The 12,500-nt window shown below is 34.4% G+C and overlaps 2 protein-coding genes across 6 annotated transcripts in view; one reads left to right on the top strand and one right to left on the bottom strand.

Annotated features, from left to right (window-relative positions):
- LOC137634148 (molybdate-anion transporter-like) overlaps window positions 1-1,971 on the bottom strand; it is a 91,662-nt gene extending 89,691 nt beyond the window's left edge. For 2 of the 4 annotated variants that reach the window (XM_068366391.1, XM_068366393.1), the window contains exon 1: window positions 1,666-1,971. The gene's annotated coding sequence lies outside the window, so the exon portion shown is untranslated. The remainder of the gene's footprint in view (window positions 1-1,665) is intronic. The other 2 variants (XM_068366387.1, XM_068366389.1) reach the window with 1 other exon arrangement.
- The window catches only part of frc (fringe connection), a 292,532-nt gene that overhangs the window by 177,901 nt on the left and 102,131 nt on the right, over window positions 1-12,500 (top strand). Inside the window, exon 1 of one of the 2 annotated variants that reach the window (XM_068366664.1) lies at window positions 2,211-2,360. The exons of the other annotated variant lie outside the window; for it this stretch is intronic. The gene's annotated coding sequence lies outside the window, so the exon portion shown is untranslated. Of the gene's footprint in view, window positions 1-2,210; window positions 2,361-12,500 lie in introns of those variants that run through there. 2 annotated transcript variants of the gene reach the window in all.

The raw sequence follows: 12,500 nt of genomic DNA, 5'->3' as shown, positions 1-12,500 counted from the left end.
GCAAATTTGAACTTTTGAAGTTCTACCGATTCAACTACCCGATTAGGAAGATCATTCCACAACTTTCTCACAGCTGGAATTAAACTTCTAGAATACTGTGTAGTATTGAGTCTCATAACGGAGAAGGCCTGACTATTAAAGTTAAATGCATGCCTAGTATTACGAACAGGATGGAACTGTCCGGGAAGATTTGAATGTAAAGGATGGTCAGAATTGTGAAAAATCTCATGCAACATGCATAATGAACTAATTGAACGACGGTGCCAAAGATTAATATCTATATCAGGAATAAGGAATTTAATGGACCGTAACTTCCTGCCTAACAAATTAAGATGAGAATCAGCAGCTGAAGACCAGACAGGAGAACAATAATCGAAATATGCCACGTTAAACGTTTTCCGGATTTGCTTTATTTTCAAACTTCTCAATCAACTGTATTTTAGAAAGGACGTAATCCACTGACCCTCTTACTTGTTTAAACTCTTAATGCTCCTCTTTTCGCTACTCCTATCTCCCATTTAACTTTATCAATAAAAATCCTTCCATACATTTACCTGTCATATTAAGTAATTCTAGGACACACACGCACATATGACAGGTAAATGTATGGGAGGATTTTTATTGATAAAGTTAAATGGGAGACAGGAGTAGCGAAAAGAAGAGCATTGAGGGTATAGACAAGTAAGAGAGTCAGTTGATTACGTCCTTTCTAAAATACAGTTGATCGAAAAGTTTAAAAAAAAAAAAAACGAATCCGGGAAAACATTTAACGTGGCATATTAGAACCGAGAAGAAAACTTATGATAAAAAAGATAAAGTGCAAAGTGGAGGGGGCTGAAAATGTGTGTGTATTAGTGTGTTTAGAAAGGGAAGTGACTGGTTTAATATGAAAGTGGATCTAAGGTAAGGTAATGGTATGTTTGAGTGGTTATTCAACATCTCTATGAAGCTCACATAAGGAACAACAGGTGTGCGAGCGAAGTTATGAGATAAGAATATGAATTGTGCGGAATGGTTTTATGCTTTCACATGATACTGACCTGATTGAGCGCAATGAAAAGAAACTAGAACGAAGGAAAATTTCACAACGCCTGCAAGAGAGGAAAATTAAAAGTAAATGTGAATAAGGCTATGGTAACAAGAGTGGTATACACACACACACACACACACACATGTATATATATATATATATATATATATATATATATATATATGTGTGTGTGTGTGTGTGTGTGTTGGTATCTGCACACACACACACACACACACATATATATATATATATATATATATATATATATATATATATATATATATATATATAATTTACATACATACATACATACATATGTATATATATGTATATATATATATATATATATATATATATATATATTTATATATGTGTGTGTGTTGGTATCTGTACACACACACACACACACACTATATATATATATATATATATATATATATATATATATATATATGTATGTGTGTGTGTGTGTGTGTGTTTGTACAGATACCAACACACACACACACACACACATATATATATATATATATAGCCTATATATATATATATATATACATATATATAGATAGATAGATTGATATATGTATGTGAGTGTGTATAAAAAGCATACAGACAGAAAACATAATGCATCATACCTAAAACCTGCTTGACTTGTGCTCTGCAGTGGGAAGTGCTCTAGAGAGCGTATACTCGAAATAGACTCCTTGAGTGGCAGAGAATCGGTGGTATGAAGGTAACCGACCTTGGTCAAGGCTCCTCTCTAGCCTCGGGTATTAGGGGCATTTCCTTTGTGGCCAGAGCCCAGAAGAAAATCGTCCTCTCCTATTGATGATTGGTAAGCTTTGGAAAACAGTTCCAAGAGACGCAAATGCTATATGTGTCATGTGCTCATGAAACTTGCACGACACATGCTTGCTTGAAACATTTGATAATCTCTACCTTATCAAATTTCATCACTAACAGCATTCCTGTTACGTGATTTGTACAAAAGATGCTTTGTTTTCTTATCGATGCTTATCCTTCTTTGGGCAGATCGTTGGGAAAAGTTATCAGAATTTTCAAGCCTTATCTACCTTGTTCTGTTTTTTTCTTTTTTTTTTATTAATTCTATGAAAAGTGCAGTTTTCTTTAAACCCAGAGTCCGTTATCATGGCATTTCATACAACGAATCATCTCCGTAAGAGGTATTAGTTGTCGTGAGTGCAGCTGCAGAAAATCGCTCTACAGCTGTTCTGTATCACTTGTTCGTGTTCGAGGTGAATACCAAGAGCACCTTTGAATAACAAAAGAAAGGAAAGCGAATAGTGGAAACGTCACATATCACCAAATGGTATTTGATACGCACTTAGAAGTTGAATGATAAGTAACAAAAAATTAACAGTATATTGAAACAATGATTACCATCTCAAGCTGTTTGTTTTTTCGGTTTAGCATAAATAGAAATATAATATGAGTAGATAATACAGGATGGCTATAGGTTGTTACTTCTCGGTTGTACTCTGTTAACGTGTCACAGATACATGCATGATTTATTGTAGCCCATATATAAAATTATTATACCAAAACTGTACTGCTGGTAAGTTTTCAGATTCTCATGGGACAGTCAGGACTACATTCCCGGCCATTATTTTCATCATATAATAGAATTATAACCTTTTTTAAGAGCTAAGGAATTCAAAACTTCATGAAACTATTGAATTAATCTTAAGTAGCATTTTACCTGTTATCCGTATATGAGTTGTAATCCGGAATTATAAAAATTAATAGTCTTTTGAACAATGAACTTCCTGTTATAAGAGGGAAATTTTAGGAAAGATTCTTGCAATTGTGGTTTTCTATCTTTGTAAGCCCTGCTCAAAATTTTGTGTCTGATTATCTTGGGCATTGGCACGTTTGACGTTGATAGCAAATGCGGAAAAGGAGAGGAAATTCACAATAATTGACTTCAGTGGCATGGAATGTGCGAGGGAGATGGCTCAAATAGATCACGAAGTGAGGGCGGATGTTAGGGATAGAATGTGGTGGGAAAGAATACCCCGTGAACTGAATAGGGAAATGGTTACAGAATACGACAGGGAGATGAAAACAGGTGGGTCTGTTGCGATGAGTGTTATGAACGGAATGCTGATATGAGAGAAATGTTGAAGTAATAGTTGCTCATCATGAAATTAAAATGCAGTGATGAAAAGGACATCTAAGGCAATGTTGGCATGGAATGGGTGTGTGAAAAAAAGTTCCGAAGGGAAAATAAGATTTCCCAAGAGATATGGTGGGAATAAAACGTAAACTGAAAAGCAGTGGGAGCGAATATTTCACGAAAATGCAGTGAATAGCGAAAAAATGCGCAAAATGTAACAAGAAGGATAAAACACAATTCGGGGTCGTACTTCCGAGGGATACGACACTACTAGGCAGGGCAGTGTAACTTGACACTATATCCAAGTACGCAAGGCTGAGTAGTTTCATTTGCTTCTTGGACAATTTATCATTAGCTGCCGTTTAAAAACTTGGGGGGAGATAGAGGGTTATAAACATTGAGTTATATACATTGTTCATCATTTATTCTAAATATGTTTTATGTTCATTTCAGATTGACCGTGGTCATTGTTCAATAATAAAGACATTTGAATAAATGGACCAAGCTCTTATTTATTATTATAAGTATCCCATATATTATAGGAAAACGCCTATTCTGACGTATTGTTTAAGTGATCGTCCTGCTAGGATATTGTTAGTATGATACACATTTTTACCCAGCATCTTTATATTGATAAATCCCCTATCAAATATAATTTATTAATGATTAATCATAGACTATATTGTGAAATATGAAACGTATTCACGAGATATAGATAAAGAAAGAGATGCATCCGGGGAACAAATAAACAGATAGGTGAAATAGCGTGGGATCTTCCAACTGGGCCCATCAAGAGATATTATCAAGAGGGATTTTTTTAAAGTTAAAAGCAAAGGAAATTTTATTTGGTGGTGAAAACCGAAGAAAGAAGTTTAGTTATTATTGAGGGATCTTCTGAACTAGAAAACTTCATTAGCACAGATAACAAAAATATCTATTAACATTTTTGAACTTTCGGAAATTGAATCCTGATAATGGTTTAGCAACGTCACCAATTCATCTGTAAATGAAGGTTTATATTATGATTAAAATTATAATTTTTCTCTTATTTTACATAGGGAAAAATTCTGAATGTTCTATTCACTTTTGTTTTTATTCAGAGAATATACTCAGAATAAGGATACTGAATCTGGAAGGAAGAAAACAGCCCGTCAACAATGTAGACATGGATCTTATTTTTTTTTATTTCGGCAACATTTTTGTTCGATCTTTTTGATGGTGTAGTATTTTTTTTTTTTTTTACGAAAGTCAAAACTAACTTGCCTAAAAATCTCTTTTCCCATTGCACTTTCTTTAATTTTTGAATTGTATTATGTTTTAGGAATTTTTGTGCTAAATATCTTGCAGTTTAATATAAGTTGTTCCTTCACCCACTACATAAAAGCCAAAATCTATTATCTAGGATTCTATTCTAGGTGTTAGACTAATAATGCCTTTTAAATCCTTTTTCGATTTTATCTTCCATTGCTGCAAAATAGTGAAAACGGTTCTCATTTTAGTCATTAAAGTGAAGAATTGCTATTGATTTTCATATATGCTTTTTTATCGTAGCCTGTCTCTAGAGAGAGAGAGAGAGAGAGAGAGAGAGAGAGAGAGAGAGAGAGAGAGAGAGAGAGAGAGAGAGAGAGAGAGAGAGAGAACTTCTAGGTCCGTGTGTAATGGTATGTGGTAATTTGAGAGAGAATAATCTCCTTTGCTGTTGTTAGATTAAGTTAGCCTGATGCCACGGCGGCTGTTGGTCACAAAGTTTTATACGAACAGTTCCATGAAAGCTGACTATTTGCAGGTAGTTCAAAACGAATAAAAAATAAACTATTGTCCCGTCAGCAAGTCCAGGATCACCGTACTCTTGGTAGCCACGGCCGCGTTATAAAGCGGGTGCTTGCCATACCCCGGGCCGTCGTGACGTCATTAGCCAGAAGGGTTAAAGCCTCTTCCCTGAGGACGTGTCCTTGGTTTCACTTTCTCCGAGGCTGCCGCTTTGCCCTCTACAATACTACGCTGTTTCGACGTTATTTTGTCATGTTATTTAATCACTAGCTTCTCAAAAGTAAAGAAGCTCATCTTTTTTTTCTTTTTTTTCATTATATCAGTTCTTACTTAAGGTTCTAGTATATCTAAATTTGTTTTCGGAGAGGTGAATGAGCAGAGCGAGAAAATACTGGAAATTACCGACAAAAATGGAAACTCATTTCATTAATCTTTTCATACTAATAATTACTGGTAGAATGAGAGACGTACTCAATTGCCTACACTTGTCGACTTCTATTTATAGATAACAGATGACGTGGGTAAAATTCCATCATATTCGTTTTTCTGCTATTCACTTACAGACAAAATGCACTTTTACCCCTTTACCTGGACCATCAATTCGTCCACAATTCCGTAAACATTTGAAAATAAACATACCTACCCAAACCCTCGCCTGGTTGCTTCGTTGGCAAGATGAGAGGTGTGTCAATGTACGACGAGCTTCTTCAGGTGACAGCACCGTAGTCTTCTTACCTCCCAAAATACAGGAAGATCTGTGGCAAAGGAAAAGGAAAAGAACAAAATATTGACTGAAAATTCAAATGCGCTTAAATAATTTACGAGAGGATAAAATTACATGATACTTTTCCAGATTCAAGTGTCAATGCCCTCCAGCTGAAAAGACACCCATCACCTCACCAAAAGTATTGTATAGCCGACGTTCCTTTGTAAAAGCTTCGTAATAGATGAAGGATATAGATGGGAAGAGACTTAATGACACAGACTAGAAGCGAAACAAGCCAAAATAAAATGATTGAAACTATATAGCCTACGTAACAAACTCTCTGATTACCAACAGTAAAATAATTATAAACTAGTAATAACTGCAGCGTTTGTATCAATTAATTTTGTTCGAAAAGTCTGAGGATAAATACTCATAACAGTGGGTAGCTATTGTGCTAAGAATATAAGCAAATGTTCCGATTTCCCGGATCTGTCGCACCTGCTCATCCTGCCTTCCATTAACGTTATAGAACATGTGTACAGCCTTTTATTATTTATTTTTCTTTTTTGGTCCTCCCCTCAAGAGTAACCATAAGTATTATCTGTAAACATAATAAACACATACACACACACATACATACATATATATATATATATATATATATATATATATATATATATATATATATATATATATATGTATATACTGTATATACAGTATATTTATAAATATCTTATTATACATTTGTTTGTAAGTGTGAGCAGCTTACTAGCGAATGTTTGTTGTCACTTTATGGGAGCTGATATATATATATATATATATATATATATATATATATATATATATATATATATATATATATATATATATATTATATGCTGTATATATACGTGTGTGGGAATATATGTGTGCAGTATATATTTGCGTGTAGGTGTGTTTGTAGATTAATAACCAATTTTATCTGTATAATTGGTAGATTTTGCTTAACGTACGGGAGTTGATATTCTTGAAACTTATTGATTCTTCTGTTGAAATGACAGAACATTAATGGTCATCTTCGTAAAACAGCACGATAGCTTACGTAAAATTTTTCATTAAGTTTTCATGAACAATGTTAATTCTAGAATGAAATGCGTGTATAAGTTTCTTTCAGGTATATATTTAAATTAAATATCCAGTATACTTTATTCGCAATAAATTCCGCACAACTTATCAATACGAACAATGATCAGCTAGGTTTGAAATATTTTTGTTAAGATCTAAATTTTTAATTGTGCTGTAAAGTAAAATTTGGAACCTAATGGGTCCTTTGTGCTATTTCCTCTCTCTCTCTCTCTCTCTCTCTCTCTCTCTCTCTCTCTCTCTCTCTCTCTCTCTCTCTCTCTCTCTCTATTAATTATATATATTTTTATCCTGTTAAAAAATACATTCTCGACTATCTCCAGAGAAACCGGAAGGCCAGAGAATGTTGGTCTGGCTTCCATTAAGGAAGGGACCGGGTAATTGATGTGCCGTTGCATAGGCGAACATTGAAAATGTAGCTGAGCCAGCACCTATACCTCCACGAGCCAGAAAAGTGATGGAGCAATAGCATTAAATTAATTTGTTGTAAATATCGAATGGATGTAGGAGAAATAATAAATTGGGGGAAAAGGTCCCTGAAAAAAAAAGAAATTAAGAAAAGAATTGTGGAAAAGATGGAGGAAACTATTAAAGAAAAGAAGAAATGGACGAAAAATTAACATTCACAGAAGGAAATGGCCCACAGCCTTTTATCAGTTATTACCGCTAGAGAGTCATTGGGTCCCTTGACTGGCCGGGCGGTACTACTTTGGATCCTTTTCTCTTGTTGTGGCTCATTTTCCTTTTGCATACACATACACCGAATAGTCTGGCCCATTCTTTACATATTATCCTCTGTCCTGACAACACTGAGATTTCCAGACAATTGTTCTTCACTCAAAGACTTAAATACTGCACTGTAATTGGTTAGTGGCTTCTTTCCTCTTGGTGAGGGTAGAAGAGACTCTTTAGCTATGGTAAGCAGCTCTTCTAGGAGAAGGACACTCCAAAATCAAACCATTGTTCTCTAGTCTTGGGCTGTGCCATAGCCTCTGTACCATGGTCTTCCACTGCCTTCGGGTAACGTTCTCTTCCTTGAGGGTACACTTGGGCACACTATTTTATTTCGTTTTCTCTTATTTTTTGAAGTTTTAATAGTTTATATATGAAAGATCTATTTTAATATTGTTACAGTTCTTAAAATATTTTGATTCTTCATTACTTCTTATATAGTTTATTTCTTTATTTCCTTTCCTCACTGGGCTTTTATCCCTGTGAGAGTCCTTGGGCTTATAGCATCCTGCTTTTCCATCTAGGGTCATAGCTTAGCTAATAATAATAATAATAATAATAATAATAATAATAATAATAATAATAATAATAATAATAATAATAATAATAATAATAATAAATGGATATGGATAAGCCAATCCTCATAATGAAGGCAAGGTTAAAAATGCTCAAACTAATAGCAAATTTTAAGGGAAAATACACAGATGTTGTGTGTGACCTATGCAAAGGAGAAAATACAGAGCATTTGTTTTTCGTGCCCAAAGTTAGGAAAGTTAAAAGAACCAGATACTAACGTGGGAGGTTGCAAAATCCTAGCATGGAGCAGGTGTTATACATAAGTAGAGTCATACATCTGAAAGAAGAGTTTAAGATACCAAACTTAACAAATATGTTGCTAAAACTGATAACAAGGTATTATCCCAAGTGATTTCAAGTTAGATTTGGATGAAATTAAAGATCAAGATTTTCGTTAAGAATGTTATTCATAGAACAAGAAAAGCTCAATTACGGTAATAAGTATAAACTTAGAAGATTTGTTAAAAGTGACTGGGTGACCGCAAATTTATTTTGCGGAATGAACTGTTAGAAACCAGGAACCATCAGGTATTGACTCATGGTATACATTTACTCGTACTTCTTGGTTCAAATGTCCACGTTCTGTTTCATAGGTAAATGGTACGTTGTCTTGTTTTCCCAGGAAATTAGAATTGAAGTCATTGCAGAATTATACTTGCGAAGGGAAGTTAATTTGAAAAGGAAATAATCATCATCAACATCATCTCCTCCTACGCCTATTGACGCAAAGGGCCTCGGTTAGATTTTGACAGTCGTCTCTATCTTGAGCTTTTAATTCAATGCTTCCCCATTCGTCATTTACTTCGAGCTTCATAATTCTCAGCCATGTAAGCCTGGGTCTTCCAACTCCTCTAATGCCTTGTGGAGCCCAGCTGAATGTTTGGTGAACTTATCTCTCTTGGGGAGTGCAAAAAGCATGTCCAAACCATCTCCATCTACCCCTCATCATGATCTCATCCACATATGGCACTTGAGTAATCTCTCATATAGTTTCATTTCTAATTCCCTCCTGTCATTCAACTCCCAAGACTCTTGTCCATAGAGTAACACCGATCTCACTAAACTGATATATAGTCTGATTTTTATATGTAATTTCAGGCAATTTGATTTCCAAATTTTACTTAACCGAGCCATTGTCTAATTTGCATAGAATATAGAAATCTCCATTTGGTGGCATTTGTGGACTGTGAAGGAGCCTTTGATAGTGTGCACCGGCCAATTTTGTGGAGAGTCCTGCGTTATGGAATTCCTCTTAAAAATGTAAATTTGATTAACTCTCTGTTCATGAACATAGCAAGTGCAAAGTTAATGTTAATGGAGTCTTATCAAATGAATTTCCCGTGAGCGTGAAGTACTTCAAGGGAATGTGTTGTCACCTATGTTGTTTATACCCGTCATAGATTTTGTAATGCGTAGAACAGTCAGAGATGGTGGAGAAGGTTTGGACTGGATTGGTGATAGGAATTTGGCAGACCTAGAGTATGCTGATAATGCTGTCCTTGTTAGCAGATCATCACAGGATTTGCAATGCTTGCTTACCAGAATGTATGAAATATCACAGGAGGTTGGTCTGAAGATAAATAGAAGAAAGAAAGAGATAATGAGAACAGATGCAATGGAAGATGAAATATGATTAGAAGGAGAAAGGATTAATGAGGTAGAATGATTTAAGTATTTAGGAACTATGATCTCCAATACAGGGTCTTTAGAATTTGAGTTTAGTGTAAGTACGGTCAACCTCTGTGGGATTTAGGTAAATGTCTATAAATCTATAAAGATATGTGTATGGATATAAGTGTGGTCTGCATTCATAGATTGATGAAAATCTATCCTAATTTATGTATGACAATTTCTTTTTTTTCCATATTTTGGTATTTCTTGAAGAAATACCATTATATGGTGAACTCCATTGTCATGCGACATACTGTCGCCTATTGTGGTTTATTATTCAAGGAAAGAGAAGTGTTTTAGTGTACTTCCCATATAGTCTAATGGCGCTTAGCTTTTATGCTTAATTTACAATCACGTTCTTTTTTACAACTTGAATGAAGTTAGATTCCCTCTTCTCGAATAAGCACAATCTCTTGTTAAGAAGAAAGGACATCATAATTTTCTCACTTCGTTAACTTTTTCTTGTTTACCCTGGTGTTAATTATTTGCTGTTTATTCTTGAAGGACACACGAGATGCGAAGGTCAGAACTGAGTCGAGAACAAATTTTGTATTAAACGAAAATTCGGCAGAATTTTGTCTTTCTCAAGAAAGAGAAGTGGATCAAAACGAGATCCATTACTGAGTTTCAAACTTCGAGTTTATTCATGTGATAACCTTTACCACTTTGTCTCTATGATTTTCGTTAATAACAGTTGTGCCAATAGTATTAATAATGATAAGACATTGTTATTAGCACAAGGCAATGCAGGAACTTCTAAATTTGCTCACGATTGAAGATGGTTCAACTAAAGAGACAGTTAGAGGTTCAGTCATGCGACCTTTTACATTTTTTTTTTCAATGCCCTAACAATATATAAGATTGTAAGTAAAGGAGTATGGCCTCGTTTGTTTAAAAAATTGTTGCATACCGCTATATACGACAGAACGAAGAATAACTTTGATAGTATTAAAAAAAAAAATAACTTCGCTGACTTCATTCTTGTCATCAGGTAATGTGTGCAGTTTTTTTTTTTCTTTTTTTTTTTTTTTTTTAGTGCTGTAGGCCTACGTTGATTTGGCTCTTCTTTTAAATTCGCAGAATTATTGATAAAATTCTTCGTTGGAGCTGAAAGTTGCATATACAAGTTTACCGATAAAGATAATCAGAACAAACTGTTCTTTGTGTTTATGTCAGGATGTTATTAGAGAGGAATCAACTCGAGACGGTGCTCTGAAAGATAGAAAGATACTTCACTTTTTAGATAACACCCTGAGATGATAAGTTGTACAGTTGACCAGTGAGAAGTTTTACATTACTTATCATAATATGGTAGTGTTGTCATTTTTACAGAAGAGATCAAATACTCCGTGATTTACAAAAGTTGATTGATGTAAGTTTAATACTAATGCATGACAATCAGGCAGCCTATTATTATTATTATTATTATTATTATTATTATTATTATTATTATTATTAATAGTAGTAGTAGTAGTAGTAGTAGTAGTAGTAGTAGTAGTAGTAGTAGTAGTAGTAGTAGTAGTAGTAGAATTATCTGTAATTGTATTTGCTCAATATTGGAGTGTGGCTAATGAGATATAAGATAACAAAAACTACATTTCCTAAGAGCACTTAATTACACCGCGATTTTGTATGTTTTGTGTGCAAAAGATAATTTGAAAGAAGGGAGCTTTGAACGTTGATTTTTCTCAGTTATATTAACTTCAGGGAACATTTGAGTTATTACCTTGCTTTATTATGGAAGGGCACGAAGGGAATTCAGTAAGACACAACACATTCAGATTAAACACTTACTTGCCCCCAATGCTGATGATTTTCAATTTCATTGTGTGTGTGGGAAAATTACATCATTATGTTGCCAGTTTGATAATGACTTATAGTGGATAAACTTTTATTAACCTAATTTAAATTAGATATCACCCCCCCTCTCTCTCTCTCTCTCTCTCTCTCTCTCTCTCTCTCTCTCTCTCTCTCTCTCTCTCTCTCATTTTACCTTATGTCGTTCTGCGGTCCTCCTATTCTTTTAAGTGTATCTTGACAAATGAAAGATTTCCAACATTTTTTTAGGCACTCGTCGCCAAATTTCTTAACAAACTGAATATATTGGAAGAAGAATTGAAATTAAGCACAGTCATGCGTGTGTGACGTTTTCTTCAACGCGTGTGACTTCTGTATCAATTTACACCAATACAGAAAAAAATGTGTGCTAGTTAGTAGCCAACGACGTAAACCTCTATTTGCATAATAATACACATGTCGCATATTATTTTCTGTGTAATTTTTCTTCCTCTTTGGATTGATTACATATAACTTTAGTACCATTGGATTTTGATTTTATGTGGACAGGAATTTATACAGAGGCGCATTGCACTATTTGGGGTCCCAGCTGGGACCAAGATGTCTTTTTGTGGGGGGGGGGGGGTTGCTTAGGGGCAAAATTACACAAAACTAGTGTATCAGTTCGGTTATTAGTTAACCTATATTTGAAATCATCGAGCTCAATTTTCTTATTTTACTATATCCAAATGTATCAAATGCTGTAATGAAAATTTCCTCAGAACCTTATATTCAACACTAGCATGATATCAATTATCAAGTTTTAATTTTCCACTATAGTATAATATTCATGCCATATAAATATATCAAAGTAGTTCATGTCATCAATACCTCAAAAGACTTACGACCTACCAAAATCTCTTCCAAATTTCAACCTATCCAATTCCCTCCTCTTCACCTCCTCTCCTTTGGAAATTACC

This window comes from Palaemon carinicauda, chromosome 44, assembly GCF_036898095.1.
Source record: "Palaemon carinicauda isolate YSFRI2023 chromosome 44, ASM3689809v2, whole genome shotgun sequence".
In the NCBI taxonomy this organism is placed as follows: Eukaryota; Metazoa; Arthropoda; class Malacostraca; order Decapoda; family Palaemonidae; genus Palaemon; species Palaemon carinicauda.
Note: the sequence above shows the minus strand (reverse complement) of the source record. Positions and strands in the feature narration are given on the sequence as shown.